The sequence below is a fragment of the Tupaia chinensis genome, unplaced genomic scaffold, assembly GCF_000334495.1.
Source record: "Tupaia chinensis unplaced genomic scaffold, TupChi_1.0 Scaffold145685_1, whole genome shotgun sequence".
Classification (NCBI taxonomy): Eukaryota; Metazoa; Chordata; class Mammalia; order Scandentia; family Tupaiidae; genus Tupaia; species Tupaia belangeri.
Window position 1 is genome coordinate 1371197 of NW_006205542.1, and position 14226 is coordinate 1385422.

The window sequence follows — 14226 nt, forward strand, 5'->3', positions numbered from 1 at the left end:
GTCTATGTGCAAACAATTTAACTTGGGCAGGAGTTTAATTTATGTCCCTCCTACAATTACGAGGCATTTCTTTGCTGATACAGGGATAGATTTAGGTTTTGTAGACTTCTCTCCCTGCTGACACTGCAAAATGGAGCCCCAAAGGGTCATCTTCACAGCTGTCACACTGGCATCTGTTGGTTTAAGTTTTCCTCTCAGAATACTCTAACTTGCTTCGTTTGCATTCTTTCAATCTTAACTTTTTTTCTTTGTATTGAATGTTGTATTATATAAAACGACAAGTATCATCTATGCTTTGTTGTGAGCATAGACTGTAGCAGTAGCAGTAGCCTGGGAAGAGCCCATGCAGTCATGTCACAAAGCAATTCATGAAGGAACTGCCTTATTACCTAGTCTGATAACTTATTAGCACTTGAAATTGTGTCCATTTTAGTGGAATTGTTATAGTGTTGGCATAAAACAATATCATTTTGGTGTTTAGCTTCACAAAAATTTTCCCCTCAAAATTAATAATCAAGTTCTCTCTTTAGGAGAAATAATCCCGGGAGGTGGATATTCAGAATGTAAAGGCAAGGTGAGTCAGTCTCTTATTCTCTCTAGTTTTCTGTTCATGTGTCTTGTGAAGCTGCCAGTCAGCTCAGCCTTCTTGATTACAGGCTTGATTCCTAAGTCCTAAGAACAGCTGACATAGGAGACCACACACTGGGTACTGCGGGTTCTAAACAAACCATGCAGGAATTCTGAGTCAGTTTTAGGGGCATTTTTCCATTGTAAACTGTTTCAATCACATAACCTACCTTTTCTCCACCACCCCTTTGGGTTTGAAATATCTTTTGTTTCTAATTATTTATTTCTTTTGTTAGTTGACAACTAAAACTATATATTTATGGGGTACAACATGATGTTTTGAAAACTGTACATTGCACAATGGTTAAGCCCAGCTAATTAACATCGGTATTACCCCACATACTTATTTACTTGTGGTGAGAACACTTACGAAATCTGCTAGTTAGCATTTTCAAGTATATAATGCATTGTTATTAACTATAGTCACCACAGAGTACAATGGCCGTCTTTACAATAAATGTTGGGAAAACTGGATATACACATGCAGAAGAATGAAATTAGGGTTTTATCTCATGCTATATACAAAAAAACAACCCAAGATGAATTAAAGGCTCCAATGTAAGATCTAAAAAACTACTGAATTAAACCCAACCTCCCATTTCATAAGATTTCTTCTTGCTTCCTTTTAGATGCCAATTGTGCATCTAAAAATGTGTGTGCAACTTCTTATGTGTTATTTTTATTTTTCAATATGGTTCATAGTCATGAAAGTGCAGATCATCGATTACTGTAACCAATGTGTCGGGAAGTAAGAGGCACACTTTAGGGGCCACATGACTTCAGACACACTGCCTCTCTCTCCCAAAGATGACTGGAATTAATTTTCATGTGTAATGAGTGCTTTAGGAAAAAAAAAAAAAAGCTAAACAGAAACAAATGGGAACTATCTGATCAAGCCTCTTTGGGCAGAAGGCAGCGACTGCAACAGGGCAGTGACACACACACAACTGAAGCAACCCCAAGTCACTAGCAGGCGTCCAGGCGAGCCCTGGCGGTCTGGGCTCCGCGCACCGCTGCGGCTCCAGGAACCCGGCGTGCGCTCCGGCCCTCGCAGCTGACCCTGGAACCTGCGCTCCCGCAGCCGACGTGGCCTCCGCGCCGCCCGCCCCCGCGCTTGCAGGCCCTGTTCGTCCTTCCCAGACGCTGCTGGCGGCGAACTTCGGGGAAGAGAGCAAGAGGCGACCGAGGGAAGAACAGGACTACGCCCGCGAAGAGTTCTCCATGGAGGGGATTCAATATTGTGCCTGAAAAAACCCCGACGGGCGGGTGTCGCAGGGCGGGGCGGTGGCCACCCCTCCTCCGCACCGGGCGGCGCACCGGCGGCGTCAGCTGTGCGGCTGCCTCGGGATTATTTTCTGCTCTCCTGCGCTTTAGCTGGGCAGAATTTTAATCTCACTGGCAAAACGCTACCACAGGGCCGTCCGGTGGATTATTAGGACTCACTCATTTTCTATTTCAAACACGCACAATCTCTCCCTCAGTGTAGGCACTCCTGAATAAATAAATATTTTCTGGAGCGTTATGGAACCTCCACGACCTACTTAATTCCACTCAACGCCTTATTTATAGTGTTTTCTAATCCAGGGAGCTTTAAACCCCTCAAAATGCTGCTGGCTTGTTTTAAACGCATCTGGGGCATCCCCCTTTGTAGTATTGGTCTGTTTGACTTACTGTCAAGAATGTAATCATTACCGTGCAGTGTAAAATATTGCTTATCATTGAGCCGTTTTTGCCTTCAATAGTATACAGCGTAATTCACAGTAGGAATGCAGCGAGAGAATTATACCCTGCTAATTAACATGATTTCCTCATCACTTCCCCGCGTCACTCTCACGTGAAAACTGCTGAGAGTTAGAAATAAGTACAACGCACGCACCTTTTCTAAATGGAGATGCAGTGGCCTCCTCCGCCCAACCCAGTTTCTTTGGGCATTTAAAACTGTGTGACTATTAGCAATAGGAATGTACCTGTGAGAAAAAGTTGCTAATTTGAATTGGTTCAGTGCTATATCAATTCAATTAGCAAAATAATAATAATTCAAAATGCTGAAAAAGAAAACTAGTTCTTTTCGCTCCTGGGAAGCAAAGCCTAAGTGGAGTGTGGCCAGAATTATAAACACACAAGTAGGGGCCACCAGGTGGCATGATGCTTAGAGTGCTGACTCCCACATGTGCAATCCCTGTTCAAATCCTGGACCTGGCACCTAGAGAGTCATCCTGGGTACATATGCTGCTCAGATTCCCAGGAGTAGAATGGAAGAGAAGGGACTGGGGGTAGGGGGTAATTATTCTGGTGGATAGAAATCCAGAGGCACGGGGCTGCATCTGGCCAGCCTCTGCTGTACCACAGTGCTGTGAAGAGAAGGGAAAGGTCAGCATGTGTGCGAGAAAGAGGGAGAGCAGATCCTGCAGCAGCCACTTAACTTTTCTAACAACCTGCCCTTTCAGGGAACAAACCTATTCCTGCCAGGCTCCCTCTGACAAAACAGCATTAATTTATTAGTGAGGTCAGTGCCCCCATAATGCAACACTGCTTACTAGGTCTCTCCTCTTAGAGGTCTAACAAGCTCTTAAGACCCTTTCACTGGAGACAAGCTTCAGGACATGAACTTTCAAGAGATAAACCATGTCCAAACCATGGCAGGGCCGAGGTAGTATACAGGAAAGATGGGGCTGAAGTTTCCAGCTCCCTTCCCTCTTCCTGAAAAGATCAGTGGAAGGTGTCTACTGCCTTTCCATCTTGGAGGTGGGCAGTGGATCTCCCTTTCCAGGGACTATGAGATTCCAAGGCACTTTCTGCCGGGGTTAACCCCTATTTCACGGTTCAGTGTCCTGCTGCTACTTCCTGGATTGGCCTCCGCACAGCTTCCAGGAGCAGAAAAGGCACAAATGTTTCAGTTTCTCCCATCCAGAGCCTTTTAGCATTTTCAAGTTTCTTTCAACCTTTTAAAAATATATAGAGACGAATTAAATGGAGGTAGGGTCAGTGTTTTGTTGTCGTTCCCTGAGGACTAGAAGACACACAGAGGACACCCATTCTGAACAGACAGAACCTTCTCATATGGATGTGATGTGGAGTGACTGCTGGGTCTCCTGGGACTCTTACACTCTTCTCATTAGGCTGACTGGCCATTGGAATCCACTTTCTAGTCCTTATTACTTCTGTTTGAGGCTCCGGCACTTATGAACTCAGACAATCCCTTGGGAGGATGAACACTTTTAAGCTGTAAGGACTGGAACTGACCACTTTTCTCTGTTGTAAGTTTTCCTTCAGGCTAGGGGAATCATGCCTATAAACAGTCGGTCTTACTAAACAGACTTTTCTAGCCTAGCAACTGCTGGCTAAAAAGTTGCTAATTAGCAACTTTCAAATTAGCAACCAAATCGAATTAGCAACATTTTTCAAAACATGTATGTTTTGACCCTAGCATAATATCACATGATAGTCAGCAAGTTTCCTTATCCTCATGCAAGGTTTTAGCCAGACCTTCTTTTCTGCTGACTCCAACTTCTTTGAAACAGAGCCTTGTGTACTTAACCAATTACTAAACTAAGAATTTCTAAACCCATATATGACCTATAAGCTCCCATATAGATTTCCCTTTTGGACCAAACCAATGCAAAAACTACATGTATTGATTTAATTTCCCTTGTATCTCCAGTTCTCAGAAACACATTTAAAAATTGTAATCTAGCTGCCAGGAAACACCTTTTCAAGGCTACTCGAATCTGGGTTCTTCAGGGCCAGAGTCACCCGTCTTGGCTAACAATAAGCCTCTTTCTGGGCCAGCAGATGGCATAGCAGTTACGTTGCTGGACTCCCACATGTCTGACTGTGTTTTGAAACCTGGACCCAATATCTTGAAACTCACCCCAGGCACATTGGGTGTGTTTCCAACAAGATCCTAGAAAGAGAATGGAGGAGAAGGGATTACAGAGTGTCCTCCGCCCCCCCATGGGGTAGGAGGTGATTTCTCACTTTCCCTCTCACTGTCTCTGTCTCTCTCCAGCAAGTGCATACACCCTAAGGTAACATCTAAAAAAAAGCCCTTTTCAGTATTTCACAGATTTTCCCCCATCAACAGTTGTCTTCAGTCAACACTCATCCATTCCTTCAATTCCTTCATCCAATCCTGACTAGTATCTGACATGAAAATTCGGCACTAATGTCCTGTGATTTGGTGAAGGACAAAGCAGACCTGTTGAGCCCCCTGTACAGATATCAAACACATCATTTCAGCCACTGGTTGGAATTTTTTGTGTGCAGATTTTTTAGTGGAATGGCGGCAGGAGCCTAATAGTGCTGGGTCTAGGAAGGAGGTTAGACCAGGACATCTAGGTGAGAAGAGTATCAAGAAAGCCTTTCCAGAGCCAAGTGTATTTTCACAACTGGGGATATGAGAGACACTGTCTCCTTCTGCCACTTTCCTAAAGTTTTCTTAGTTGTACCAAAGCACAGATAATAGACACTTTTTGAGAAGCAAAGTTTAGTGTCTTTGTCATGACTTGAGGAAAGAGACCCTGTCTATCGGAGAATGCTGTTCTTGCTCTTAAGGCTAAGTGCCTCCATAGCTGGTTTGCAAATAGTATCAAAACTGCTTATTTGGCATCTGGGAATGGGGTGATGATAGGGTTGATGAAGAGAATGTGTTTCTACTACAAGTTAAGATATTTCAAAAATATTTGTATGTCAAATTTTGCTGGCTGCCAAATTCTTGATGCCACTTTCTTTTTATTTTCACTTAAGTTGAAGGCTTTTCTAAAGACAGAAAGCAGAGTACTTCCTAACATATAGTGTTAGATTTTTGCATTATTATCTAATTCTTTCAGGATAAAACAGAATATATTTTGGCCACGCAGTTGTCCGAGAAAAATTTTTGGTCAGGTTTAGTTCTGGAAAGAAAAATCTATTTTTTTCTTAGGGATAGTGAAAGATGGAAATGAGGACTAATTCCTTAGAAAAATCTGCAATAAGACTTCCTGTGGAATATGGATACTTGCCTCCTAAAGGCAGGCAGACTGCTGAGTGTTTAAGATCCAGTGATTATACAATCTGCTATAACATAAGCGGATATCAATTTTAAGCTCAAAATGGATTTTCCTAGTGAGTCATGTATAAAGGCTCTTTCCAAATGAAAAAAAAAAATACCTGATTGTAGTTAACTGTGAGATATTTGAGCTGAATAGAACTATAAAAGGGATTGATTCAGGTAAATAATCTGTTTTCCATACCATGAGTCTTCCTAAAACAAAAACCACAACTAAACAGGTATATATGGCTTAATTGCCTGATTAATCCTAAGAAAGCTCTCAATTATTCTGTTGATTATATTTATATAGAAGTGCCTGAGACTTAAAACATTTTTCTGTTAATATTATCCTTTTACTTTAATCAAAAATAACCCAGTGCACACTGAATTTGGTTGTCTGGAGGCAAGATCTTAATCAGTACTATTGTTGAAGAAAGTCGAATTCTTGGCAGAGCCTGACAAAGAGGGCCTGCGGTCCATAGATACATTCATAAATATACTTATCAGATTTAATTTATAACACATCACACCATGTACAGGAACTGTGCAGGTTATTTGGAACCAGCAGTATTGCAACTCTCAAAGAAACAAGAAGGCGGCTTTGGAATGAAGTCCTGGAACGTTTATGTGACTTGTTTGCGTTTCAGGCAGTTTGTAAAGGGCTTTGAGGAAAGACTTTCCTTCCCTTCCTGCTCTACAGCATCTATTCACTAGAGAATTCTGAGATAATGTTAAGTAATTTATAATTGTCAGCCACATTTAATTAATTTTCCACCTCATTACTATTTACCAACGCTATCTCATATTAAATAATGACTTCGTATTTGTTTGTTTGCTGGATAGACCATTACAATCAGAAAAGAAGTTGTAATTTGAAAATTCAGAGAACCAAAAGAGAGAGAGAGAGGGAAAAAAAAAAGAGAGAGGACTTAATTTATTCTGTAGCATTTAATTGTGCTATTTAAGAATTTTCATACAAATGTGAAGAGTATTTCAGCCTGGGGTCTATGCAGTATAGATCAATTCATGAGCTGCACATGGTCTGTGAATCTACTGGTACTGCAAGTAGAATTTTAAACATATGCGTATATGTGCTTGTTATTGGATATAGATTTTCTCACAACAGATTACCAATGATGTTCAAGAATAAAAAAAATAAGAACCATCGACTTAAAGGAGGCATACTTGTTAAGTTTTAAATGAAAAATAAAGGCATATTTAATTTGTAAAAGTTGCCATAGAATGGATTTTCTCCTGAATGATAACTTAAGGATGTCTGAGAACATCTCTTCAAATAAGTATTTTTCTTAAATGATTGTTACAAGCAAAGAATACTCTGCACTTCATTGGCACAAAGTACTCATTCTAGTACTTAAGGAATGGGCTTTGTCACACTGAGTATTGATAGATGCTTGTAAAATTATAGCATAAAAAGAACAAATTTGCCATTTCACAGAAACCCCATTATTTGATTATCAAATGATTATATAGTTTAATAAATATAGATAATCTATTTTCTGACAATTTAATACAGTGTTTCTCTTTCACTTGTATTTAGCACTTTAGGGTTTCCTAATCACTTAAATATCCACTATCTTGTTTAAGCTTCACACTTCCTTCTCATACACATGTCACAAGAATTATAATCTTCTTGTTTATATAAGCAAAGGAAGTTGGTCCATGAGTTGATCACAGCTAATACGAGTCACATTTGGACATAGATCATTTGAGTTCTGTAATTGTGTTCTTTCTTTTGGAATTCTTTGTATCAAGATTTTAGTTATTTAATGATTTATTTTTGTCTTGAAGCATGTATTTTAAACATGTACTATATTATTGGATGCTTTGTTTCATGAGAAATTGATATAATCTTTACATTGGCTATTTTGTTTATAGTATGTATATGTGTGTTTTTTTATCCTCTGGCTGTATTCAAGATTTTTTATTTTTACCTCTGTCTTTGAGCAATTTGATTGTGATGTGCCTTGATATAGTTTTATTTCTCATGCTTAAAGTTGATTGAGCTTTTTGGATATGTAGATTTGTAATTTCCAATGAAGTTGGAAAACTTTTGGCCATTATTTTTTCAAATACCTTCTTTTCCCTCTTCTTCTTTTCATTCAGAGATATTTTTCCCCCCATAATTCATTGGTTCCCAGGTCATTTTATAAAAATTATTTTTCTTTCTGTGTTTTATTTAGGTTAATTTTCACTGCTATAGCTTTAAGTCCATTAATCTTTTACATTAATCTACCATAATACTGTGGACAGAAATAACCAACTCAGCAAAAATAATAATTAATGCAGTTTATTTCTAAGCATGAATATGAGTGACCTAGGCCCAGAGAGGAGGCAAAACATGACTTTCTCGGGGCGATCAGGAAAAGGAGTTCCTTTTGCATGATTGTGAGAACAGGAGACAAAGTATGGAACATAGTGAAGAGTTTTCTTTATTGGTTTTGCCCAAAAAAGGCAGGACATGTGGAAGGGGGAGGGCTATAGGTTATAGGTGGGTTTTATAATTTTTAGGTTAGTGATTGGAAAAGAAAGGTTGCTGAAATCAGAAAGGAATGTACTTTAATAGAGATAAGAGGCTTAATATACATCATAAAGATACTATGCCAGAAACAGAATGTAGGAAGAATCCTGTTATCAATGGGTCAAAATGGTCTGTTAATGTTTGTGGGGTGACTCCCTCCCGGAGCCTCTGGAAATAATTTTATAAATAGAAAAAAAAAAACAGTCACATTTCTGTCTTTATGTCCTTAATACCCTACCATTAAACATTTTTCATCTTACATATTGTAGCCTTCTTGCATGAAAGGTTTTTTTTTTTTTTTTTTTTTGAGAGGTTTTTGCTATAGGGCGCATGCACTTGCCAGAAAGACAGAGAGAGACAGAGAGATAGAAAGCGAAAAATCATCCTCCCGGGGGTGTAGAGGGCACTGCATAGGAAGCCATCTTAAGAGCTATCCGCCATCTTAGAAACCTTTGGGTTTCACTTTCACTTCCTCACTGAGCAAACCATTTCTGAGAAACCATGTGACCAACTGTCAGAAACTATGTAACCAACTGTTCTTCCCAGGAGCGGATAGGTTTCTAGGCAATGGGAGAGATAAGGTGCCTCTCGTTGGCTGGTCGCCTGTTTGCAGTTGTGGGGCACCAATGATTGGTCCATACTGTAATAATTTTTTTACTTTTCGGACAACCAACCAATGCCCACCAGCCTGTATATAAACTCGCCATTCTTCCTCAATAAATTGAAGACTTGATCAGCACCTTGTCTTGTCTCTACTCTGTGTGTCTGTGTGAGTTTGTTGTCCCTTTTCTCGCTCCCTCCCCCAGGTTACTGTTCAGCTGTCCTGCAGGTCAGGACACAGGGGAATGGCCATGCTGCAATCCCTTCTCCTCCATTCTCCTCTTGGGATCTTGGGCACGCACGGACACACGCCCGGCGTGAGTTAAGCCACCAGGTCCAAGACTCGAACCACAGTTGGCTACATTGGGAGTTCAGCAACATAGCCATTACGCTAACTGCTGGTTCCCTTGTCTAGAAGTTTTATTTGGGATTTTTTCTATATCTCTTTTCTACTTAACTTTCAAATATTTGAAATACATTTGTAATGTCTGTTCCAGTGTTCTCATCTACACATTTTAACATCTGTATCAGTTCTTAATCAATTTTGACAGGTTAGTTTTCTCTTGTTATGGTTCCTATTTTCTTCTTTACGTGACCAGTAATTTTTAAATGAATTTTAAGCATTGTGAACTTTTTTATTGCTTACTGAATTTTTTTGTACTCCTAAAAGTTGAATTCAGATTTTCCCTGTGGTACAAGTCTGATCCCCTTAGACCTTGCTTTTCAGATAAATTAGATGGGACTTCAGGACGTTTAGATTAGAGCTCATCCTTCTCTACTGCTGAATTTAGATCTGTATACTCTACTCAATGCTTATGAATGGCAAAATCTCCCATTTTGGCTGGCACAAATAAACACACTTTTTTGTCTGGGAAACCACCTGAATTGTCAACATTATTACACTGTTTTCACAGCTCTTTCTTTGGTGTAGAGTAGTTTCCACATTCATGGACTGAACAATACCTAGCTGAGTCCTGTAAGGGACCCGTTACGAATACTTGGATTCTCTTTCTGTGTATTTCTCTCCCAAGAGTTCCAACTGCCTTGCTTTCTTCAATTTAGAGAAGTCTGCTGGGCTCTATATGGTCTCTCTCTCCAGCACATGCTTTGGAATTTCTCTCAAGGCAGTAAACCGGGACATTCACAGGATAAAGGTCACCTCATTTATTTTCTGTTGCTCAATGAGTCACTGTATTTTGTTGCTTGAGGTCTTGTATCTTAAAAACCAGTTTTGTATATGCTACCTTTTTTCTTTGGTTCATTCATGTTTAAGGGTAAATCTGGCTCCTACTACCCAACTTTGCAAAGCATAAGTCCCTCCTGGTCTCCTTTTGTCATAGAAATTTTCTTATTTTCCAGTAGGCAAGATAAAGGCTAATTTGGACATACAATTTGCTCTTTGCACATTTTCTTGCTTAAAATACAATTTTCCAAGTTAATCTCCTGAGGACTCTTACAGATCAATTTTCTGAACAGTGGCAAAACATCTTTTCTTTGACCCCTACTGTTCCTTTTAAGAACATAACAATTTAATTGATGACATTCTCTTTATTACAGTTTTCAGCTAGTTGTGGCGACCTTCTTTTTACTGCTTTTCTTCTCTATGCCGGGATTGCGGGGCCAACAAGAGAGCCCCCATTCCTTTTGGCAAAGATGCCTCTGAAGAAAGAATTTTCAGACTGATTAGTCTATAGATAGTCTGTTCCAGCTGCAGTTTAAAGCACTGAGTTGAAGCAAGAGTCCAATTCATTTGATTTCTGATTTCTGTGATAGCATCTATTTCTTTAAGCACAGTAGAGGGTTAAGGTCAGTGCAGCTAATCGTCACAGGCTTTGAACTTGAAAATAAAAGGAAATAGAAGATTTTTCACTGAGAGCCTTTAGATCCTTTTGTTTCCTTCCCAAGACTTATAAGAGCATATTTTTCCAATCTCAGGGCAGAATGATATCATTATTTAGTCTTGCCCTAAGGGGGTAGGAATTTAGCTAATACCCATTTAAAAATATTTCCTTTTGCTAACATGCATATTTCTCAATGGATTTTGTAAGGATTACTGATCTATTGTTTTTGTTTTTTATTTTTCCATTCTGTAAAATAGTACAGGCTCCTTAGAGGAAAGTAATTCAATAAAACACTTGCTAAAGTATGAAGTTTAAAAGACATTTGTTTAAGGTTAGATAAGGGGAAAAAGGAGGAAATGACTTATACATCAAGGTTCTTGTGTACAAATGTGCCCACTCATTTCGTAGATGAAGAGTTACTGGCAAACCCATTAGGCCTGCCGGGGAGGCCTTGGGCTCTGAGCCAGGTTGCCTGGATTCAAGTCTTGGTACTTCCCCTTAAGAGCTGGGTCATGTTACGTAACTTCTCTTTATCTCTAGTTTCCCAACCATAAGTGTAGAGAGCGAGCTCACCTCCTTCATAGGTCTAATATGAGAATAATTCAAGTTAATAGTTACAAAGCACTTAGAATTGTTCCTGGCACATAAAAAGTACTATATAAGACATATAAATATGTCACATAAAATATGCATTTTTAAATATATTTCCTGAGAAGTATAATCATTTGTCGACTCAAGAATCACCCTATATTAGGGACTATCATTTTATGCAGATATTATGAAGGTTGAGCTCTAGTGAGAAATCAAATACAAATATCTATAAAAGTAATTGCATAGAAGACCCTATTTTCTCTTACTATAATAAATTAACAAAGCAGTTTTTTATCAAAAATGTATCGAGGGCTTCCTAGGTATTAAGCACAAAGCAAGGTGCTAAGAATTTAAAGGTGAATAAAGTCCAAACTTTATTTAAGAAACATTTAAAGATATAATAAATAGATCATTTTAGAGTAATCAGAAGAATATTTCCAAAGATTACCAGAAAAAAGTACCTAACCAAGACTGTATGTGGGGTGGGAAAGTAAGTCAAAGAAATCTAACTGGAGTTGGTGAGGGTAAATCATTCAAGGGATAGGATGGAAAGGGAATTCCTGGTAGAGGGAGAGAATCCTTACTACAACCCGAAGAACTGAGAAAGGCACATGTTCAGCATTGCTGCAGTTCTCAATGGGCCACTCTAGGTCCTCGAACAGAATTCAAGCCCCAAAGACACAATTTTATTATTTCTTCCACATGAGAGTTGACTCAGTATTGACACATACTAGTGATATTCATAAGAAACTGATTTTAAGTTAGAAATTATATTATGCACATACACAGAACTAAATCTTGCACAATAGCCACCTGACCGTATATTCACAGAGCCTCCCATCCTTGCACCATTGGTCAGACCCATTTAAGAAATCAAATTAGAGATCAGAATGCTGACTAGTCAGCATTAAAATTACACAATGATGGGGGCCAGAAGATTGCCTAGTGGTTATGTCTCTGGACTCCCACATGGCCAATTGTGGTTCAAGTCCTAGAAATGGTGACTTGAAAATCACATTAAGTGTGTGTGCATATGTGCCCAAGATCCCAGGAGGAGAAGAGAAGAGAAGGGATTGCAGTGAGTCTATCCTCCCATGGGGTGATTTCTCACTTTCCCTCTTGCTGTCTCCTCTTTCTCCTCTGGTGAGTGCACACACCGTATATTTACAAATTAACAAAGTTGTAGACATTCTTGGGGAACATGCCAACAACCTGGATCAGTGGATCCTTCTCTCTTTTTCATCTCGTAAGTATTTCAGCTCAATGGCACACATTGTTCCATGAGAATTAGGAGAAGCATTCTTTTCTGGAGATAACTGGTTAAAATCTGATAACTTATATTGCTTTATGACTTCCTAGTTTTAAAATCTGGTTGGATTATGGATTTATTTTCATGTGTACTACTTCAGACTGTTATATTGTAGGATGACTGACCTGGCAACAGCTTTCTCTAAGCAGATCTATAATAATGTATGTTGTATTAAAGAAACATGGAGGTCTTATTGATTGTATATGGATGAATTCCTCTCTAGACAAAAAAAAAAATTACAAAGCTATTTCCATTAGAAGGTGACTTTTCGCTGTTGATAGTCATCTTCTGTTTATTTTGGTTAGGTTTCAAAAACTAATTTTTTTCTTCACCTTCTCAGTTCAAAAACTTTATATATAGATAACTTGGAGAAGATGGACAAATTCCTGGATGCATATAATCTACCAAGATTAAATTAGGAGGACATAGAGAACCAGAATAGACCCATAACAAGCCAGGAGATTGAATCAGTAATAAATAACCTCCTGACAAAGAAAAGCCCAGGTCCAGATGGCTTCATCTGAATTCTACAATACTTTTAAGGAAGAGTTAATCCTTATCCTACTAAAATTATTCCTAAAGATCCAAAAGGAAGGAAATTTTCCAAATTCATTTTATGAAGCCTCCATCATCCTCATCCCTAAAACAGATAAGGACATGACAAAAAAAAGGAAAACTACAGACCAAGATCGTTGATGAATATAGATGCAAAAATTCTCAACAAGATACTTGCAAATTGTATCCAACAACATATAACACAGATCATTCATCACAGCCAGGTAGGCTTTATCCCAGGGATGCAAGGGTGGTTCAACATATGTCAGACCATAAATGTAATACACCACATTAACAGAAAGAAAGGTAAAAACCATATGATAATTTCAATTGATGTGGAGAAAGTATTTGATAAAATACATCATTCTTTTATTATTAAGACCCTCAGTAAGATTGGTATAGAAGGGTCATTTCTCAACACAATAAAAGCCATCTATGAAAAACCTACAGCTAACATCATACTGAGTGGGTACTAGGCAAGGCTGCCCACTTTCTCCACTGCACTTTAATCTAGTACTGGAAGTCTTAGCTAATGCAATCAGGAAAGAAAACAATATAAGAGGCATTCGAATAGGCAAAGAAGAGTTGAAAATATCTTTATTCGCAGATGACATGATGGTATACTTAGAAGACCCAAAGGTCTCCATGAAAACACTTCTTGAAGTAATAAGTGAATACAGTAAAGTGACAGGATACAAAATCAACATTCAAAAATCTATAGCATTTCTATACGTGAACAACAAGTTGAACGAAGTAGAGCTGAAGAAAGGAATCCCTTTCACCGTAACCACAAGATGTATAAGATACCTAGGGATAAACCTAACTAAAAAAGTAAAAGACCTTTATAAAGAAAACTATGAAAATCTTAAAAAGATATTGAAAGTGACATAAAAAAGTGGAAGGACATCCCATGCTCCTGGATTGGAAGAATTAACATAATCAAAATGGCAATTCTATCCAAATTAATCTACATTTTTTTTTTCCTTTGGAGAGGTTTTAGCTATAGGGCACATGGGCTCATCAGACAGACAGAGACAGAGACAGAAAGTGAGAAATCACTCCCCAAGGGGGATGGCCACGCCACAATCCCTTCTCCTCCATTCTCCTCTTGGGATCTTGGGCATGCACGCACATG